Genomic DNA, 23,274 nt, shown 5'->3' with positions numbered 1-23,274 from the left:
CCAGGTAGGAACGAAATTTGTCCAAAGCGAACACGACAACTAGAAGTTCTTTTTTAGTGGTGGCGTAGTTCATTTGGGCAGGATCGAGCGTTCTACTCGCATAGTAAATAGCATGAAGCTTCTTATCCTTCCTTTGTCCTAGTACTGTGCCTACTGCATAATCACTCGCATCGCACATGATTTCAAATGGTAATCTCAAGTCAGGTGGTTGCATTATGGGTGCGGTGATTAAAGATGTTTTCAGTTGGTTGAACGATGTTAAGCATTTTTCATCAAATATGAAGTCAGCGTCTTTCATTAATAATCCTGTAAGAGGTTTGGTTATTTTTGAGAAATCTTTAATAAAATGTCGGTAAAAACCGGCGTGTCCTAGAAAGCTTCTTATTTCTCGTACGGTTTCCGGAGGTTCAAGGTTCTCTATAATTTCGATTTTAGCTTTGTCTACTTCAATTCCTCTGTCAGATACCACGTGACCTAATACAATTCCTTGTTGAACCATGAAATGGCATTTCTCCCAGTTTAAAACGAGGTTTACTTTCACGCATCTTTCGAGTACCATTTCGAGGTTAGATAGACATCCTTCAAAACTCTTCCCGCAAACAAAAAAATCATCCATAAAGACTTCCATGATGTCGTCTATAAAATCTGCGAAGATTGCCATCATGCATCTTTGAAATGTTGCGGGAGCGTTACATAGGCCAAATGGCATTCGTCGGTAGGCGAATGTACCATAAGGGCATGTGAAGGTAGTCTTTTCTTGGTCATCAGGATGGATTGGGATTTGAAAGAATCCTGAATAACCGTCTAGATAGCAGAAGTGAGAATGCTTAGCCAACCGTTCAAGCATTTGATCAATGAAAGGTAGAGGGAAATGATATTTACGAGTGGCTTTATTTAGTTTTCTATAGTAAATGCACATTCTACTTCCGGTCACAACACTTTGTGCTATAGATTCGCCCTTCTCGTTCTTAACAACTGTAACACCTACTTTCTTGGGTACTATATGAATAGGGCTAACCCATTGACTATCGGAGATCGGGTATATGATTCCAGCATCTAGAAGTTTCTTTACTTCATCCTTGACTATGGTACTTAGGATTGGGTTGATCCTTCTCTGGTGCTCTCTATAGGTTTTACAGTCTTCCTCCAGCATAATACGATACATACAGATCGAATGACTTATTCCTTTTAGATCGGCAATGTTATATCCTAACGCTGTTGGGTATTTTCTTAGGACAACTAGTAATTTATCAGTTTCCATCTGTCCTAAGTCAGCGTTGACTATTACTGGTCTTTTCAGTTCAGTGTCTAGGAATACGTATCTTAGGTTCTTTGGTAGTGTTTTTAGTTCCAAGTCAGGTTTCTTTGGGCATGACATGTGGTCGGGTGTAAGTGTTAAGCATTCACTTAGACTTTCGTTTTGGTATGGTTCATGCCAATTATTGTCTTCAAGGATTGGAGGGATTTGGATTTTCATTATTTCAGAGTACGTGGTTTCTTCCATCTCCATCTCTCTCACGCATTCGTCTATGACATCAAGCAGATAGCAGGTGTCGTCTATAGCTGGCGCTTGTAAGAATTGGGTTAAGATGAATTCAACCTTTTCCTCTCCAACCTCGAATGTCAGCTTACCTCTCTTTACATCTATAATTGCTCCTGCGGTAGCCAAGAATGGCCTTCCTAGAATGATAGGTGTACTGGCATCTTCTTTAATGTCCATGATTATGAAATCGGTAGGAATGTAAAACTGTCCTACACGAACCGGGACATTCTCTAGTATACCGACAGGATATTTGATAGAGCGATCAGCTAATTAAATGGACATCTTTGTCGGTCTTAATTCTCCCATACTGAGCCTTCTATAAATGGTTAAGGGCATTACGCTAATGCTGGCTCCTAGATCGCATAGAGCTTTGTCTATGACGAATTTTCCAATGACACAGGGTATGGAGAAACTACCTGGGTCTTTTAGTTTGGGAGGCATGTTATTCTGGATTATGGCGCTACACTCGGCAATAAGTGTAACTGTTTCGTCATCCTCAATCTTTTTCTTATTGGCTAGGATTTCCTTAAGAAATTTGGCATAGGAGGGTATTTGTGTGATGGCTTCTATGAAGGGTATCGTAATGTTTAGTTGTTTCAGAAGTTCAACAAATTTCCTAAATTGATTCGCAGTTTTAGAACTTTTGAGTCTTTGAGGACACGGAATGGGTGGTTTATAAGGAGGTGGAGGCACATAAGGTTTCTCTTTCTCTTCGGCCTCCTGGGTATTATCTTTTGTTTCCTTTGGTTCATTCACCTGCTTAGTTGAGGTTTTATCTGGTTTTTGGTACATAGCAGGGTTTTGGAGTCTTGGATCTACGGGTCCATCTACTTCTTTTCCACTCCTCAGTATAACGACATTTGCATGTCCCTTTGGATTAGGTTGCGGCTGTCCAGGAAATGTTCCAATTGGAGCGGCTGTAGATGCTTGATGTTGAGCCACTTGTGAAATCTGTGTTTCAAGCATTTTATTGTGGGTGGCTAAGGCGTCTACTTTATTCGCTAGTTGTTTAAGTTGCTCGCTAGTATGTATGTTTTGATTCAAGAAGTCCTTGTTTGTTTGAGCTTGAGTAGCTATGAAGCTTTCCATCATCAACTCGAGATTTGACTTCCTAGGCATGTTAGGAGCATTATTAGTTGGCTTTTGATATCCAGGCGGAGCAGCTGGTGCTTGGCCAGGTGCATAAAGGGCATTGTTATTTTCATACAAGAAATTATGATGGTTTTTCCAACCTGGGTTGTAGATATTAGAATAGGGATTTCCTTGTGTGTAGTTCACTTGATCTGTTGGGACTCCTGCTAATATTTGACATTCTTGTGCAGTGTGTCCAGGGTTTCCACATAGCTCACAGTTTGGAGTTACAGTAGCCACGGTGGCTGCGGGTGGTATGGTCAAGTTATCCAATTTTTGGACAAGGGCGTCTACCTTTGCATGAACATGGTCAAGGATACTGATCTCGTACATTCCCCCCTTCGTCTGGGATTTTTCCACTGGAGTTCATTCACCTCCCCATTGGCAATGGTTTTGGGCCATGTTTTCAATGAGTTGACAGGCTTCGGTGTATGGCTTATCCATAAGTGCACCGCCCGCGGCAGCGTCTATTGTAAGTCTTGTGTTATACAGAAGCCAATTATAAAACGTGTGAATGATCACCCAGTCTTCTAGACCGTGACGTGGACATATCCTCATCCTGTCCTTGTATCTCTCCCATGCTTCGTAGAGAGATTCCACATCTTTTTGCCTGAATCTGTTGATTTGAGCTCTCAGCATAGCAGTTTTGCTTGGCGGAAAGTATCGAGATAAGAAGACGTTCTTCAGTTGTTCCCATGTTGTAACGGAGTTGGAGGGCAATGATTGCAACCAAGCCCAAGCTCTATCTCTTAGTGAGAAGGGAAAAAGGCGCAGTCTTATCGCACCTTGAGATACACCATTCGCTTTTATAGTATCTGCGTACTGCACAAATTTGGTCAGGTGTTCATTAGGATCGTCTGTTGGATTTCCAGCAAATTGATGTTGTTGAACGACTGATAAGAGTGAGGGTTTCATCGATTAATAGCGGGGGCAGTAATGCTGTTGTGAGGTTCTTGTTGAGATGGGGTAGCGTAGAATTTAAGAGGACGATTATGTGGTCCTTCTTCCCCCATGTTTGGTTTTTCTTCTGATTTAGGAGGAAATGAGATATCGGGAATACCGTACTTGTGTTGATATTCGTGTATTCGGCGTCTCACATATAGGAAACACTCTAATTCAGGGATTGGTGGTGCTAAGTTATCGCCTTGTGAGTGAGTACTTGGCATAAAATCAGGGAAAGAAAGGAAAGAAGATTAGTTTTTTTTACCTTAGTCTATACCGCGAGTAAAACAGGTCCCCGGCAACGGCGCCAAAAACTTGATGCTTGTCGTGACTATATATGAAATATAGTCTATCGGGTACTTGACTGCAAGTGCACAGTCTAGTCTCTTTAGTTTTAAAAGATATCGATCCCACAGGGACCTATGGTCAAACTAGTGCTACTAACGTCACTATGTTTAGCTAATGGAATTGATTAGTAGAAGTTCGAGGGTAATATAGTAAATCTAAGGAAAATTTTCGGTTTTAATAAAGAATTAATGGAAGGAATCAGTATGCAGCGCATTAATTTTCAGGCATTCGATAAGTCACCAGTGAATAGCTTAAATGCCAAATATCTCTCAGTAGAAAATGTTTATTTAAAAGACTTTTTCTCACACTCTCGTGGTTGTTGATTCGGCCTATAATTTTAAGTCAGAATGTACGCTCTCGCTGTCCCATTTGAAGTCAAAATTACTCTTTGAAAATAAATAAGTTCTAATTGCTTTTAAAGTACTCTCGCTGTTTTTAAACTCAATGCCTAATTTTTACTATCCAGCTCGAGCCTCACGCTCTCGCGATTGTTGGTTCTCACCTTAGTTAATTTCCCACTCTCGTGGCCAAATCGTATTAAATAGCTTTTCACGCTTTTGTGATAAAGTTAATTAAATATAGATTAAAAACTTCAGCCTAAAAGGTTATTTGAGAAAAAGGGTTTTCACCGGTTATTATTAAATCCCATCAGATTAAGTTGCTACATACCGATACCGGTAGTTTAGCCGGGCATATTAAATAAAGCAAACACAAGGCATAAACAGATCAATATTGCGGCAAACATGCTTATAATAATAAATGGGCAATAACAATAATAATTCAATAAAAACCTGGAGATCGAAGTACAGAGTATAGCGATTCTTGGAGTGCTTGAGCAGTCCTCCACAAGTCGGTAGGCTTTGCTTCTTCGATACAAATTACTACTAAAACTAAATAAAGTGTAGTAGTTCCCCAGTGTAGGAAACTACTACTATGGCTAACTAGAAAACTAACTGGAAAAAGGGAAACTATAAAAAGAATGGCGAATACAATAGGGCAATGGAAACAAGGTTGCCGGAAAGAAAAGAAAAAATACTGAAAACTAGAAAGCTGAAAATTAATTGCAGAGTGTAAATCTCAAAGTAGGCGTGTCCCAAATTTTCCCATTTGAGTCCTTTATATAGTGTCCATTAGGTCTTCGTAGTTGAGAAAATCAAGGGAGACTTGGTCTTGAGTGAGGAATCCGTGGGAATGAGTTTGTTGAGGAGATTTAGGGACGTATGGGCGCTGTAGTTGACTGTTTCAAAGCACACTTTGTGGCCGCGTGGCGCTCGTCATGGGCTTGTGACGGTCGTCACAGTCTGGGTCGTGACGAGCGTCATGAATCTGTGGCGGTCGTCACATCAGCAAAATCTGCATAATCTGTTTTCCTGGTTTTTCTCTGCTTTTTCACCTGTTTCTTCTTCTTTTTCTTCCTTTTCTTCATTTGTCTCTTTAGTGCGTGGAGATTCAAATACCTGCAAAAACAACACGAATACTTGCGCAATAATCGGTATATTAATCGAAATGGTGTGATCTTTGAGTGTAAATTAAGGCAATTATCTGATGTGTTTTCGCGTTATCAAGCTTCAACATACTAGTGAAGGATCCACCCTATAATAAGTATGGAAGACTTATAGTCCAATCACTAAGGATAAGGTGAGATTTACATCAACCACTATGATAACTCAAACCTATGGCTAATGTTTATTAAAAAATGTTTTAACAAAGGTGGCCATTGGAACCACAAAAACAACTTGAAGTGAGTTGTATTTACAAGTTAAAAGTATTTACAAAAATGACGTCAAAGTTGACTTAAAGTTCATTCAAAATGAGTATTAATGAAAAGAGTTTGAAAAGTCAAAGGCATAAGGCCTAGGTTTCTAATTTGAAACAAAGTCAATGTTTGCACAAAATGAGTTTGGCTTGGGTTAGAGGGGAGAGAAGAAGAGAAGGGCTAGTCCTAAACATGCAAAGATGAGAGAAGAGATAAAACCCTTGGAGTTCCTTTCTTGAGATCATAAAGATGATTCAAGATGCTCCTTTCCTTTGGACTTAGCAAACAACAAGCAATCAAAACAAATATTATATTCAAGCTCCTAGGATCTCCATTTGGCTTGTCTCTCTTAACTTGGATACTCATGACAATGGTCCTTCTTACTATCTCAAGATGGAATCCCTATCACACAAGAACAAACAATCAAAAAATTCACAATGCAATAACAGGAATGGACAAAGAATGAGTTTAGATTAAGGGTCCTTTGAAGTCAACTTTAAGATTTAGCATTCTAAAGGCATGAGGCCTAGTTGCTCTTCAACAAGTTTAGAATTCTAAAGGCATGAGGCCTAGTTGCTCTTAAACTCCTTTAAGCATAGGTAAGGTCCTAATTCTGAGTCATTTCTCCTTTTTGCATTGGGTTCACACAAACAAAGACAAAGCAACACAAAGCAACAATATATTTATACACAATAATGAGCTCAAATGAGCAAAAGGAAAATGGCATAAGCATAAAATATGAGCTCAAGTGAGCAAAGGGAAAAGCAATATGAATAAATGAGCAAGAAAGTAAATTGCAAGAAATTAAATGCTTGAATTTAAAGTTAGTAATTAGTGGTTAATGTTAGTGTGTTATAAGACAATTTAGCGCTATGTTAAGCAATCGTAAGTGGACTAATGTAGTAGTCACACCTATCTGAGGCCGGTCAATAAAACTATAGGCAAATAAACACAAGTTAGAGATCATGACTAGTAAACCAAGCTCCTACAACTTGCCATGCCAAAAGAAAAGAAGGAAAGCCTTGTGTGGACTTTAGGTTTTTTACTTGACCAAGAAGCAACCTATCTTGGACACAAAGCAACTCACTTGATCTTTGATCAAGTTGAGTTTGATTTGGATCAAAGAAGGTTAAGCCTCTCATATGTCAAGACCAACCACAAATCATTAACTCATTGGCCAAAATAAAAAGAAGAAGATGAAGATGAAATGAAATGGATAAAAGGAGAATTCAAATGACATAATCAAAACACAATTATCAAATGTGAATCAAATCATCATCAACCAATGTAAAAAAGAAGCGAAATCAAGATTAGAAGTCAACAAAGTCAAACATATTTTTTGGTATTTTGGAATTAAAATAAATGCAAAAATTAAAATGCACAAAGTATGGTCAAACCTTAAATTCAATTCAAATCAACTTGGATAAGTCCAATTGAATCATCATAGGTGTAACATGGTCTAACAAGGTTTGACAAATTTTCTCAACATTTTTTGAAAACAGAAACTATTTAAAAACAATTAAAAACAAAGAAAAATAACACAAATGAATTAAAATCTCAAATAAATTAAGAAATTGATGAGAATATTTTTCATTGACTTATCATGATCCATATGTGTTAAGAAAATATTTTTGGAGTTTTTGGATATCAAAAAGTAATTAAAATGAATTAAAACTATTAAAAACAAAATAATTCACAAAAAATATTAAATTGAATCACAAAAATAATTAAAAATCTGATTATGAAACTAGATTTTTCAAGAAATTTTTTTCCATTGGTCTCATATTTTTGTGACTCCAAATAAAATAGTTATGAATTTTTGAAAATAAATGGAACTAAAAGAAAATAAAACCGAAAATAGAAAATGCCAAAAAACCAAGAGCGCTGGATCTAGTTCATTAATTGATGTGGACACATCAAGCGGTCCAGAAGTGATGGTGTACCATGATCCTCAGTCCAATGCGCCACAAATGGATTTAAAAAAAGGCTAACAAATAAAAGGCTGTGATTAAAACGTTGGAGCCAGATCTGAGGAACAGGATGCTCCCACGTGGGGATGGTGGTGGAAACCACCATCTTCTTCGGTGGACCAACCAATTCCGGCCACCAGTTGTAGGTTTTTGAACCTCAACCAAAATGCACGAGCCAGGTACCAAAATGAAGTTGGGGTGATGTACATCACCCCTATAACCTTGGATTGTCCTCAACATTTCTATCAAGTGAGAAATCTGAGCTTGAAATTCAAGGTGTGCAAACTGAAATGCTTCAAATCATGAAACAAGACCACCACTGGCCTGCCTCTTGCTCGAGGACATCAGAAAACAGTTTGAACACAAGCAATTCACATTGTATAGCAAGCTTTAGATCAAAACAGTTTGATATTATACCTTTGAAAAACAGCTTTAAACAACACGATCTGCTCAAACTCTTGCTTCCAATTTGATCAGGAGATGATGAGGATGCAAGGCTTAGGAATTGAAACTTGAAGATCAATTGATTGTGTTGAAATTCAAGTTTGAAATTGAGAAATAAAGATCAGAATTCATTTGAGCGAGGTTGGGTTTTGATTTCAGTAGAGCTTCAGATCACCATAAGGTTTAGATTTGAATGAGGAGAGGCTTTTATTTATAGCTGATCTTGATGCCAAGGCAAGGTAAAACTCGTGTGCATGATCATTGGGTCCTCCATGCATGGGCCTGTACAGGCGCATGTGAGGCCCAAGATTGAGTGGAAATGCAAGCTGATATCACAATGAGTTGAAATGGACGTGCATTCTGAGCTGCATTGGCTTGTGCATGAAATTATAAAGTGAATTGCATAATTGGTCATAAATGTTCATCTCTTCGAAAGTCCCATATGGAAAATCCAAACATGGTGGTGTGAGTAATGGTTGGAAAGGTCATGACATAAGGAACAAAAGTTATGTTGGGAAAAAATCCATTTGGAGTTTGAAAAATTATGAAAACTGGCCTTGAGTTTGAGGTACAAAACATGTCTTTGAAAAATTTGCCAAAAGTGGCCAACTTCAAGCCCTTCTATTTCATTGATGCAAGCCTTATATGGAAACACCTCCAACATAAAATTTGTAGATATTTTCAATTTGATCAATTTAGACTCAAATTTTGCATCATTTGTATTTTTAATGAGAAAGTTATGGGCACTTGAAGTTGGACATTTTTCAAATTCAATGGTTTTGGTCCAAACTGACCTATAATGTTTTGTATTATCACATCTGTTTATTTTAGGATTATGAAAATTTGTCCAACATAACATTTGAATTAGACATCTTAAGATTTCCAATGCAATTGGTCTCACCTCAAAATCATAAAAAATGAATAAGTTAGATCTTTGGGAAGTTGACCCAAAATTAGGGTTTCAGTCAAAATGACCTATAATGTTTGGAAATGAATGATGACCTTTCAAGTTTCAAATTAATTTTTGATGAACATGAAAGTTGTTTCTCTTAGGGTCATCCTCATTTGACAAACACATCAAAAGTTAGGTCTCAGGGATCCTCAGTTTAGTCAGATGACTTGACTGGTCAACTTCTCAAGTCCAAACTTCAAATCTTGATGAATGAATGATTGAGGATACTCACATAAGCTCATATATGCATAAAATAATGAATTAAAGAACTTCCCTTGATTGGATTTGATCATAGGTTGAGGTTGCTTCATGAGCAAGGCACAATCAATGCACAATTGAATTAGGGTTTCCTTGGGAAACAATCCTCAAGCCCTTTGGATTATCTTGATCAAATTGGAAAATTGAGATACTTGGGAGACAAATATGATGATTGAGAACTTTATGGACCATTGTCATTCTTGCTTTCATCTTCATCTAGCCACTTCATTGAGCATAGGAGCCTCCTAGGAGAAAGGGCACACATGATTGCTTGAGCTTCAAAACAAAAAAGGGTTAGTGACATATTTTTGTGCTTTTGGTTAGTAAACAAACTAAGAAAAGCAATAATATATAATTCAAGCATGCTTGGTGGTCTCAAACCAACTCACACAAGTCCCAACCCAAGGGTCAAGGAGCCACACATGCTATGATCCTTGAGGCAATGCAATGAGAAATGATATGATGCCATGAGGGATCTTAGGGTCAAAATTAGGGTCTTACAGATGCCCCTATTTAAGGTCATTCTAGCCGGAGATATGAAGGTTAAAATCTTCATCTCTACGAGGTAGATTGGGCTTAAATAATGACAAAGAGACGAATTTTGGTCCCTAAGAGACCTCATGATGCAAATGTATGCATGAAATAGTTAATGCTCTGTGGGGAAATATGGCCACAAAGGAAAAAGAAATCAGAGAAAGACCGAAAGTCCATAGGAGTAACACACTCACTAATGGGGACAAAGACTCTGGGAAAAATAGGATAAAAACGCGTGAGCAGGTCACGACTTAAAGACTTGCTGGGAGACACGAAGGGATTCCATGAAAATAAATCGATGGAAAGACTCGAGCTGACGCAAAGATGCATGTATTGGGGAATATGCCAATACAACGAAACTATCCACAAAGGATACCTCGGATAAAAATCCAGACTCAGACGGGGAAATCCAGAAAGGACTCAGCTGAGGAAGAAACAATGAGATATTAACGGCTACCGGGTAATAAACTCGAAAAGAGACATGTCATCAAAACACCGGTTACTGGGTGAGAGAACAACACGCTCAGGGAGAAAAAATATCTAAGACCAGTATAAGGGTGAGAGATATCAATCGTCCAAAACATCTGAGGAAAACCTAAAAAGGCATATTTCAACTCAGGAAAATCTGACTCCACAGGGGACAAAAGTCATAATAGGGAGCAGAAGGAAGGAACACCAGGGATACCGGTTACCAAGCATATAATAGGTGACCAACCAAGTGTGAATTGGGAACATATCCAAGACACTCATCATCCGAAGGGAGGGATGAAAAAGCAAACTCTATTTACAGGATGGACATTCGATTCCATAAGGAAATACGAATCTTACTCAACTGGGGAAGAAAAAGACTTCTACTGAAGAGCGCATGAGATATATTATCTATTACCGTCAGAACGTAGATAACATACTCGCATGGAAGATTATCCACAACCGGTTACTGGGTTAATAAAGGATAAATCGACCGAAAAGAAAGGACATCGGGATACCGGTTACTAGGTATAAAATGATGACCAATCAAAAGGAGAAACAATCATTACCAAACACGGGTAAATGAAAGATGACTCGCAGGGGATGAACTACTTGACAAAAGCAATTATCCAGGAGATATATCATCGGTTACTGGGTGGTATACTCAAAAACGAAGGAATATCAATACCGAATATTGGATAAAGATAACCAACAAAGAGGGGATTACATCTACCGGTTACTGGGTAGAAAACCACAGAAATAGGACTTACAACTACCGGTTACTGGGTAGAAGGCCACAAGATTGTCTGGGAAAGATGGACAATTACTGGTTACTGAGTAATCGAACAACCAAACCACAGGGAATTGCAGGGGAATAACAAGAAAGGAGTCAATCTAGGAACAAACCAGAAAGACACAATAAAACAAGACTCAACCCAATGAGGATATAACTCAGGGGAGTAATTGTAACACCCCCTTTTTCTACCCCAAACTACTTAACATATAATCAGAGTAAATAAGCACGCATATAAACAAAAGGGCATCACATCGACGTTTTCAAAAACTAAAAGCTTTCAAAAACCAACATCATTCATCATCAATATACAATACACCTGGTCATTTAAAATGACACATTTCAATTATCATGAATATTTAAGAATATGCGTTCGCAGCGGAAAATAATGAATACTCATGCATTTCATAAAATGATCCATGTCCCATACCATGATAATCTCTCAATAATCTCCTCAAGATAAAATAAAACCATATCCAGAATATTTGGCACTATGGCCTCTCAAACAACAATTACAACTAAACATGTTCACAAGTAATAACATAATACGTATCCAAATAAGATATGAGTTCAATACTACCAATCTACCCCGTGTTACATGACCAGAGCATTGACTCACTACTTAGTCTCTAAAACAAAGCACCAGAACTCTCTAGCTAATATCGAGTGAGTTACCGTCCACTTACTTCCGCAATACTACTCTGGAGTATCTGCACGATGCCATGTAAAGCAACATCCAAACAGAAGGGTGAGAATTCAAATCATTATGAAGAAGTATAATAAAGCACAATGATTAAATCAACAATTAAAGGAATTCATCACACTTCGTATAACCATGTAAGTAATATTAACCAACATTTATTTCACATGTTTCAAACATCCATCACAACTCAAGGAGTATAATATTAAAATCCAAACTATATTCCCAATTATATACATAACTACAATTATCACATAATCACATAATTTGCCAAGTTATGTACCCAAACATCACCAAATTCAATTACCATATCTCATACACACCTCACAATCATATCAATACACACATTCAATTATCACATAACTCTAATGTGACTCAATGCAAGACATGTGACTCTATGCATGTGGTACCGCAATGTGAACCCAATGTTTCACCGCTTTCCGATTCAATATCTAGAATCCAAGCCACTACGTCTGTTTCCAATTAAGGATCAACGTCTGCTACGCCTATTTCCAATTAAGGATCAACGTCTATGTGAACCCACAGTTTCACCGCTTTCCGATTCAATATCTAGAATCCAAGCCACTACGTCTATTTTCAATTAAGGATCAACGTCTGCTACGCCTATTTCCATTCAAGGATCAACGTCTATTACCATGTGAACCCACAGTTTCACCGCTTCCATCATGAAGCTGACCATGCCATGAATGAATGTACAAATACCAACACGTATGCAATTAAGATCATCTCTATCATCTTAACATTCCACATATCACCATAATTCAACTCTATGAATTATCCACCAATGGTACATATACAAATTCATAACAATTACACCATTCACATAATATGCAATTAAAATCATCTCTACTATCTTAACATTACACATATAACCATAACTCAACTCTATGAATTATCCACCAATAGTACATATACACATTCATCACAATCCACTATTCATATATATAAACTAATTATCAAATACGCACAATTAGATTTCATTTCAAAATGATTACAGCATTTGAAATCCTCAATTTGTCATTTTTCAATAGTGTTAACCGGTTAACGCATTCAGGTAACCGGTTAACGCGAACAGAATGCATTTCCTGGCAGATTTTCAACAGTGTTAACCGGTTAACGCTTTTGGTTAATCGGTTAACGCAAAACAGAACACAATTTCTAACAGGTTTTCAACAGTGTTAACCGGTTAACGCTTTTGGTTAACCGGTTAACGCAAAACAGAATGCAATTCTTGCGTTAACACAAAACAAAATGCAGAATTTTCTGCGTTTTTCATCATTGGAGGACTTTCGGACCTCCGATTTCGATTCCGTAAAAAGCCAAACGTTCAGAAAATTACAACTCATACAATACTCTAATTATATAAGGTTAATTTACAGTTTTAACACAATTAAACCACCACAAATCAAGAATACTCATCAAAACCTAACAATTCCAAAACCATGAAATTTAGGGATTTCAACATAAACATATTTCTACCCATTAACCCAATCATACTAACCCATAATAATAAGGATTCTCCCCCTTACCTCTTCAATTTTCTGGAAACCCTAGCTTCTCTCTTGTTCTTCCCCTCTTCTCCTTACTTTTCCTCTTTTCTTTCTCTGTTGCCGTCAAATGATCAAATGAATCCTACTTCTCACTCTCCTCACCTCTTATATCCTAGTATTATATTTGGGCTTAAAGAATGATACCTCTAATTTAATTATTAGGCCAAATAATACCTAGTATTATAATATCTTTATTTAATTCAAATAAATTAAACCAACTCAATATGCACACCAAGTTAATTAATTCAATTATTCATTATATCTCATATCAACTAAATAATTAATTAACACACCAAATTAATTAATATAATCAATTATTATACTACCTAACAACCAATTAATTAATTAACACTCCCAATAAATAAAATAAAATATAATAATAATACTATAAGAAATAAATGCTAAAAAATTGGGTTGTTACAACTCTCCCCCACTTAAAAGATTTTTGGCCTTGAAAATTTACCTCAAACGAACAACTCCGGATACGATTCCTTCATCTTATCCTAGAGTTCCCAAGTAATATTGCCATTGGCGGCTCCGCCCCATATCACTTTCACCAAATCAATCTCCTTACCACGAAGCTTCTTCACTTCTCGATCTTCAATTTGCATAGGTGATGTATCAACCGTCAAATTATCCCTCACTTGAACATCATCTAATGGAACAACATGCGATGGATCCGCAATGTACTTCCTCAATTGAGACACATGGAACACATCATGAAGATTAGAAAGTGACGGTGGTAATGCAATCCGATATGCCACTTCACCTACTGATCAGTCACCAATTATGCTAGACATTCCACTATTTAACCGTAAATAAGTCAGGTAAACAGTGTAAACTGAAGCATTTTTAGTTAGATATAAGCTCAATTCTATAATATTAAGTGTGTTGTTACTGATGAGTTTCTTGAGGATATTTTACACTTTTGGGTATGTTAGCAGGTAAAAAAAACTAGTTTGGAAGCTCAGGGAATCAAACGTCAGATGAGAAATTGAGCCCGAGCAAGAAAACGGAAGAAAAAATCATTTTTCTGGAGAACCTGCTGTCCATACGCGTATGGCCTTACATGATACGCGTATGGGCCTTCCTAGTACGCGTAGCATACGTAAATGACCAGAGGGATGGAAAATTCAGCCAAAAGACAAGCTTCTGGTGATACGCGTACCAGTCTGGGCAATACGCGTACCAGTCTGGGCAATACGCGTACCAGACTGGGCAATACGCGTATCAGAGGCTGTGTTACGTGCAGTACGCGTTTGAGACCAGCCAATACGCGTATGGGACAGCTCAATACGCGTATGGAGCACAAAATTAGGAAAAATCCAACTGAAGAGCTATTAAGAGGCCAGACCACGATTTTCCGGGGGTTGGACGTTTTTGAGAGAAAAAGACGCGTTTTGAGGGCTGGAGACTCTACGAATATCAAAGGATTCAGATGTTCAAGAGTTTTCCGACTATTGAAGATTGATTCCTCACGAAATTCTGTAATGACAACAATATTAATCTTTGTTTTTATTTCTAGTATGAGTAGCTAAACCCCCCATTGCTAGGGGGTGACCCTGATTCTGAATGTGACAGATTTGATGTTTATGAATGTATTGATTATTTCTTCTTTTCCATTGATTTGTTCTTATTACCGTTCTTTATGCTTTATTCGTCGGACCAACGAATGATGATTATTATGAATAGTTTAAGCTGGACCGCGGTTATTCATTGACCTGGATAAGAATTTGGATAGTAAAAATAACCTAGGACTAGGGATTTTCTATCTGACCGGTAATTCTTGATAATTGAATGCTTGAGTATGAACTTAATTATTTATGGACATAGTAATTAGGTTACATAATCAAAGGTCTGTTTACTAAGGACTTAGGAATAGATACCCTTGAGGACCGGAATTAATTTGACAGGAATATCTTAGCCTTCATAAATTATATCTGTTACAGGAAGTTTCATTCACCGACCCTAGCAATCGTCTCTCATTTTATCTCGTTCAACCTTTTCACTTGCTTTACTTATTTGCAATTGGTAGGATAATTACTCACAACACAAAAACCAAAGGCTTTTGTCTAATTGAAACAATCTATAAACTCTGTATCGTCAAGCAGTCCTTGAGATCGACAAACGGGGAATTTCCATTTTATTACTACAGTGAGAAAAATAGTACACTTGCTATTTTCCCATCAAGTTTTTGGCGCCGTTGCCGGGGACTGCCAAAGATAGTAGAGTTTATTAATTTATTTTCAATTAGAATTTTGTTGCTCTGCATCTAAAATTTTATTTATTGTTAATTGTATTTTTATTATTATTATAACTAACTTCTGTCTAATCTGTGTATGCGAGGTAAGGCCTCAGCTGATTTTCATTTTGACGCAGAACCAGAGAGAACATTGCGCAAAAAGCTCAGAGAAGCTAGAAGAAATAAACTGGCCAACTCTGACACCGAAGAACCGGCCACACCTGTCACACCAGTTTCTGTTCACTCCGAAAAATCTGAGTCAGACACAGATTCACATCCAGACACTGAAAACATGGCTGCAGACCCACCTCCAGCGGAAAGACTTTTAGGTGATTATGGCAGACAGAATAACCCAGCAGTGCGGTTGACCATTGTTAACCAACCTGTTAATGTTGCTCACTTCCAGTTACATCCCTCAACTATCCGCCAGTTAGAAAGCAAACCTTTTACAGGAAAGATCAATGAGGATGCAAACAAGCATCTGCAGAGGTTTCTGACTATGACTACATCATTAAAAATTGATGGGCATTCTGAAGAGGCAAAGAGATTGGTCATGTTCCCATTCACGTTATTTGAGGACGCTGAGGAATGGTTCTATTCCCTACCCGCCGGAAGCATTACTACTTGGCAACAAATGGAAACAGCATTCTTGAACGAATATTTTCCTGCTTCTGTGTATATCCGTAAGAGGTATGACATTGTGAATTTTAAACAGAAAGACGGAGAGACACTTGGAGATGCATACAAAAGATTCAAGAGATGTTTAGTTGCATGTCCTACACATAATCTGGATGAAACTGAACAAATGCAGAATTTTGTAAACGGGCTAAAGATGAAGACTAAGCAACTCATTGATACAGCTGCTGATGGCTCATCTAATTTTTCAACAGCAACTGGTATCAAAAAGATCATCGAAGCTATTGCAGCGAATGAGCATTTGGAATTATATGACCGTACTGTGAATCAGCCAGAGGGAAAAATTGACTTGAAATTAGCAAATCAGGTAGTGAAAATGGAAGACCAGGTTGCTGCTGAGGTTGAAAGAAGATTGAAAGCTATGAATTTAGGTACCCAGACTGTTGCTCAAGTACAACCCGTTCCGACCATGATTTGTGAGATTTGTAGTGGACCACACTTTACCATGCATTGTGTTGCAACCGCAGAACAAGTGCAAGCTATAAATTACTTGAGGCAGAATAATCCCTACTCAAATACTTATAATCCGGGGTGGAAAAATCATCCTAATTTCTCTTGGAAAGATCAGCAAGGTAATATTCAGAACCAAGGACCTCCACAACAACAACCACCGTACCAACAGCAACCGTATGAGCAACAAGTTCCAAAGAAAGCTGATTGGGAGATTGCTATAGAGAAGATGGCAACTCAGAGTATGCAATTTCAGGAAGAAACCAGGAATAATCAGAAGAACACCAATGCATCCATTAAAAATCTGGAGATTCAATTGGGTCAGATAGCACAACAGATAACAAATTCCCAAACACCAGGCGCATTACCTAGTGCAACAGTAACAAATCCGAGGGAGCACAATAATGTGAGTGCGGTAACAACAAGAAGCGGGAAATCTGCTGAAGATCTTAAGAAGAAGGAGGAAGAAGAAGATCAATTGCTTGAAGTGGACCTGGAAATCTTAGAAAACAAGACACCACCGGAGGAAGAAAGTGTGACACTGCCGGTGGTACAAGAAAAGCTACCTGAACCAAAACCCATCATTAAGCTTCCATTCCCACAAAGAAACAAAAAGAAGAAGCAAGATGAGAAATTTTTTCAGAAATTCATGGAGTTGTTCAGGAAATTAGAAATCAATATTCCATTCTCTGAGGCACTCGAGCAGATGCCTATTTATGCGAAGTTCATGAAAGACATCATCTCCAAGAAGCGCACCACTGACACTGACCCTGTTATATTAACTGAAACTTGTAGTGCTATTTTGCAGGGTATGAAGATTCCAGTAAAGAAGCCAGATAGAGGTTCTGTGACCATCCCGTGTACCATTGGAGATAGGTCTTTTAAAAGGGCGCTGATTGATTTGGGGGCTAGTGTTAGCCTTATGCCTTTGTCTATTTACAGGAAGCTAGGAATTGGAAATGTTCAAGATACCAGAATGACACTTCAATTTGCTGACCACTCAGTGAAGAGACCTTTTGGGGTAGTTGAGGATGTTCTGGTCAAAGTTGATAAATTTGTTTTTCCTGTTGATTTTGTAATTTTGGAAATGCCAGAAGATGAAGAGATACCTCTGATTCTGGGCAGACCTTTCTTAGAAACAGGTAGATGCATGATAGACATTGAGGGAGGTACCTTGACCCTAAAGGTATATGATGAAGAGCTCAGAATTGATGTCCGAGATACTATGAAACATAAAGAGGATAGATGTACAAATCACTCTGTGGAAGTAATTGATCAAATAGTAACTAGCACAATGCAAAGACAGTTTCCCGAATTACCGTTGGAAAGAGTTCTTAGTCTGTCGGTCAGAGAGGATGAAGAGAATGATGATGAAACAGAAAAAGAAGTGCTTGCCATGCTGGATACACAACCTCTTTGGATGAAATCCAAACCACGCCGGTGGGAGGATCTGAGATCTGCACCAGAATTAGAAAATGAAAAGGTATGTAAACCAGGTATAAATTTTGAATTAAAACAATTACCTGTAAATCTTAAATATGTCTTTCTAGGATCTGGAACAAATTATCCTGCTATTATCAGCTCTGAGCTAAATGCAATAGATGAGGAAAAGTTGATACAGGTACTAAAGAAACATAAAAGTGCTATTGGGTGGACTATTGAGGATTTAAAAGGTATTAGCCCCACAGTATGCATGCATAAGATACTGATGGAGGATAATCAGAAACCAGTAGTACAACCGCAAAGGAGGTTAAATCCAGCAATGAAAGAAGTGGTAAGGAAAGAGGTTGTAAAGTTGTTAGATTCGGGAATGATTTACCCCATTTCTGACAGCTCGTGGGTAAGTCCAGTTCTCGTGGTACCAAAGAAAGGAGGAACCACAGTAATTTTAAATGAAAAGAATGAACTGATCCCAACTCGCACAGTGACAGGGTGGCGAGTATGCATCGATTACAGAAGACTGAACACAGCAACAAGAAAGGATCATTTTCCTCTCCCTTTTATTGATCAAATGTTAGAAAGACTTGCAGGTCATGAGTATTATTGCTTTCTGGATGGATATTCGGGATACAATCAAATTGCTGTAGCCCCGGAAGATCAAGAAAAAACTGCATTTACATGTCCTTATGGTATTTTCGCTTACAGACGGATGCCATTTGGGCTATGCAATGCCCCAGCTACTTTTCAGAGGTGTATGACATCTATATTCTCCGACATGCTTGAAAAGTATATGGAGGTGTTTATGGATGATTTCTCTGTATTTGGTTCTTCTTTTGATAATTGTTTAGCTAACTTGTCTCTTGTTTTGCAAAGATGTCAGGAAACTAACCTTATTCTCAATTGGGAGAAATGTCATTTCATGGTGCAGGAAGGAATTGTGCTAGGACACAAAATTTCCCACAAAGGAATTGAAGTGGACAAAGCCAAAGTGGAGGTTATAGCCAACCTCCCACCTCCGGTGAATGAAAAAGGGATAAGGAGTTTTTTGGGTCATGCGGGTTTTTATCGCAGGTTTATCAGGGACTTCTCAAAAGTGGCCAAACCATTGACTGATTTGCTAGTCAAGGACAAGCAATTTAATTTTGATAAAAACTGCATGGTAGCTTTCGAAACGTTAAAGAGTAAGTTGATCAGTGCACCTGTTGTAATCGCCCCCGATTGGTCCTTGCCTTTCGAAATAATGTGTGATGCAAGTGACCTTGCTGTGGGGGCTGTCCTAGGACAGAGAAAGGAAAAATTATTGCATGTGATTTATTATGCTAGTCATGTCCTTAACCCGGCCCAAATGAATTATGCAACTACCGAAAAGGAGTTGTTGGCCGTGGTTTATGCTTTTGACAAATTTAGATCGTATTTGCTTGGTTCAAAAGTTATTGTGTATACTGATCATGCTGCGTTAAAGTATTTGTTTGCTAAGCAGGAATCAAAGCCGAGACTTTTGAGATGGATCCTCCTCCTTCAGGAGTTTGATTTGGAAATCAAAGACAAAAAGGGGTGCGAGAACACGGTCGCGGACCACTTATCTCGCATGTCCCCAATCGAAGAAACGGAGGAGGAACATCCTATTCAGGACACATTCGCTGATGAGAAAATACTTGCTGTTCAGAAGATACCATGGTTTGCTGACTATGCCAACTATGTGGTAGGTGGGGTTATACCTGATGACTTTAATTCTCACCAAAAGAAAAAGTTTCTTTATGATTGCAGGTTATACCTATGGGATGATCCATTTCTCTATAAAAAGGGAGTGGATGGTTTGATCAGAAGATGTGTTCCAGAAAGAGAGCAAGCCGATATTCTGAAAGCTTGTCATAATTCGGAGTATGGGGGACATTTCAGTGGAGATAGAACTGCAGCAAAAGTCCTCCAATCGGGTTTGTATTGGCCGTCGCTCTTCAAGGATGCAAATTCTATAGTCCGAGAATGTGATAGGTGCCAACGAATAGGTAACATTACAAAGCGGAATCAGATGCCGCAAAACTCCATGCTAGAAGTGGAGCTGTTTGATGTGGGGGCATTGATTTTATGGGACCGTTTCCGCCATCATCGGGTAAGAATTACATATTGGTTGCGGTCGATTATGTGTTAAAGTGGGTAGAGGCTGTGGCATTACCAACAAATGATGCTAAAGTGGTGGTGAAGTTCTTGAGGCATAACATCTTCTCTAGGTTTGGGGTACCACGGGCTTTAATTAGTGACCAAGGTACGCATTTTATAAATAAACTCTTGGAGAATCTATTGAAGAAGTATAATGTCAAACATAAGATAGCCACACCATATCACCCCCAGACGAGTGGGCAAGTGGAAGTATCCAACCGTCAAATAAAGCAGATCTTAGAAAAAACGGTAAGTGCTTCTCGGAAAGATTGGTCAGTAAAGCTGGATGATGCATTGTGGGCATACAGGACTGCATTTAAAACACCAATAGGTATGTCCCCCTATCAATTAGTTTACGGTAAGGCTTGTCATTTACCACTCGAACTCGAGCACAGAGCCTTCTGGGCCTCTAAATTCCTAAACTGTGATCTTTTTAAAGCTGGTGAATTCCGAATTCTTCAACTTCATGAGTTGGAAGAATTCAGGAATCAAGCTTATGAAAATGCCAAAATTTACAAAGAACAAACGAAAAAATGGCATGATCAAAAGATACAGAAGAGGGAATTTCGGGAGGGACAACTTGTACTGCTGTTTAATTCCAGGTTGAAGCTGTTCCAAGGGAAATTGAGGTCAAGATGGTCAGGACCGTTCGTCATTAACAAAGTACTTCCTTATGGAGCAATAGAGCTTAAAAATGAGAAGAATGGCGACACCTTCAAAGTCAATGGTCAGAGGTTGAAACCATACAATCCCGGTGAAGGGGGACCAATTGAAACTATTAAACTCATCTGAGTATGAGGTGTCCCGTCGAGCCATGCGACGTTAAACGAAGCGCTGCTTGGGAGACAACCCAAGGGAGGTTTGATTGATTTTGGCATTTTATTTTTCCCGAGTCAGTTTCTTTTAAGAAAAATTTAAAAAAAAAAAAAAAAAAAATTTTTGAAGATGAATCTGCCAATACGCGTATGGATCTCATGATACGCGTATTGGACAAAAAAAATGCACCCCTCTGGTGAAACGCGTATGATACGTGTATAGAAGAAGAATACGCGTATGATACGCGTAAGGGACCAGGCCATACGCGTATCACATTATGATACGTGATCTGTTACGCAGACACTTTTTGCACTTGTTTCAGCAGCGTATGATACGCGTATGGCATATTGATACGCGTATGGTACGCGTATGGGCATCTTATACGCGTATTGGCAGCGTATGATACGCGTATCAGTTTTATGGGCATGCTTATATAGTTTTTGTCCGTACGGACTTCATTTTCTCACTTTTTCGTTACGTGTTTTGTGCGTATTGCTGTGATTTTTCTCTGTTTTCTTCCCTTTCATTCAGTTTACAGATCAATATCATGTCTCAATCACCAAACGAAGTCAACACATTCCGTACCACCTACCATGAAGATAGATATGAGCAAATCAAGAGTCGAAGCATTGTCGAAGAAAAACATTGGATGTATCAGAATGACACGTATCCAGAGGTCACTAATATTCTAAAAAGGCAGAAGCTAATATACTTCAATGACAAAATCCAACCGGTTTCACTGGATCTGATCTGGGAGTTCTACGCTAATGCACTACGGGTAACATCTGATGAGGAAGACCCCACAGGGAATGCATCGTTCGTTTCATGGGTAAGGGGCAAAGTGATCAAATATGATGGGAAGACGATTAACAGTGTGCTGAAATGCAAATTCTATGATTCTGTTTGCCCGTTTGCCAAAATGAAACGGTCTGACAAGAACTACTGGCCATACACTGATATGAAGAACGCACTGATTAGGCCAGGTCACGATTGGGCACCCACTTCAAAAATTTCTCCGGCGAAGATTATGGTGGTTAATCTCGCTCCGATTCCTAAGGCATTGGCTTATTTCATTCATCACAATTTGAGTACGAATCGGAGCGGGTCGGAATTGATATCCGAACGTGCCCTACTTCTCCATCAGATCCTGCATCAGAAACAAGTGAATATTGGACAGATCATCGCTGCTGATATGGATGACATCGCTCAGTCGCCTAAGAAATCCTTAGGCCATGCGACTGTGATTTACCTGCTGTGCAAGAAAGCGGGTGTTCCGGATTTCTCTGATTCGCTGATGTTGCGACCGGCTGCACCGCTGAACGGCCATTGGATGAAGGAGAGGACGGTCACAGATGATCCGCCCCGACCTCTGAGGCAACCACGAGACAGGGAGGGAAGCACCAGTGCTCCACACCAGGAGGCTCAGCCGAATGCAGCAGAGACACAGCCACCTCAGCCTCCTCCAATTGATGAGAACTCCAGAGAGTACCGGATGCAGATGTCACAGTTTTGTGTTATGCAGGACTTCTGCTTTCAGTATGGGCTGTCAGGGAGAGTTCTGACTCATCAGACAGATCTGTGGGAGGAGGCACAGCGCTTCAGAGATAGATTTTCCGGACCGCCTCCAGCACCTCATTTTGGCCAGTTCACCTTTCCTTGGTGGAACCAGCCAGTTCAGATAGGGGAAGAGATTCCGCAGCAGCCACCGCAGCAGCCACCGCACCAGACACCACCTCAGCAGCAGCAGTCTCCGTCGGGCCACACAGAGACGTTGACGCCTATCTCTGCCTTTGCACGAGGGCAGACTATGTTGGATCCGGCAGATATGATTAACTTTGATACCCATATGCAGGACGGTGGACAAAGTGATTGACTTTGATTGTTGTTTTTGTACTTTTGGTTTTCTTTGTGTAATTTTTGTTTTTTAGTTATTCAGTTTTAATTTCTGTTGCTTTGATGTAACCACCTATTATGGGTTGGCTTATTCTAATGAATTTGATTTGGTTTACCTCCAGTTTCCTGTTTATTTCTTTAGATACGTGACTATGTCTGGCTATTGGTTT

The 23,274-nt window shown here is 38.9% G+C and overlaps 1 non-coding gene across 1 annotated transcript; it reads left to right on the top strand.

Moving 5' to 3' along the window:
- The first annotated feature begins 3,206 nt into the window (after positions 1–3,206).
- LOC127124039 (small nucleolar RNA R71) lies at positions 3,207–3,313 on the top strand. The gene has a single exon (XR_007803682.1). It is a non-coding gene; the product is annotated as a small nucleolar RNA R71 (small nucleolar RNA).
- The last annotated feature ends 19,961 nt before the right edge of the window (positions 3,314–23,274 follow it).

The sequence above is a fragment of the Lathyrus oleraceus genome, chromosome 2 (genome assembly GCF_024323335.1).
Source record: "Lathyrus oleraceus cultivar Zhongwan6 chromosome 2, CAAS_Psat_ZW6_1.0, whole genome shotgun sequence".
NCBI classification, from domain to species: Eukaryota; Viridiplantae; Streptophyta; class Magnoliopsida; order Fabales; family Fabaceae; genus Lathyrus; species Lathyrus oleraceus.
This window is presented reverse-complemented; position numbering and strand designations above follow the sequence as displayed.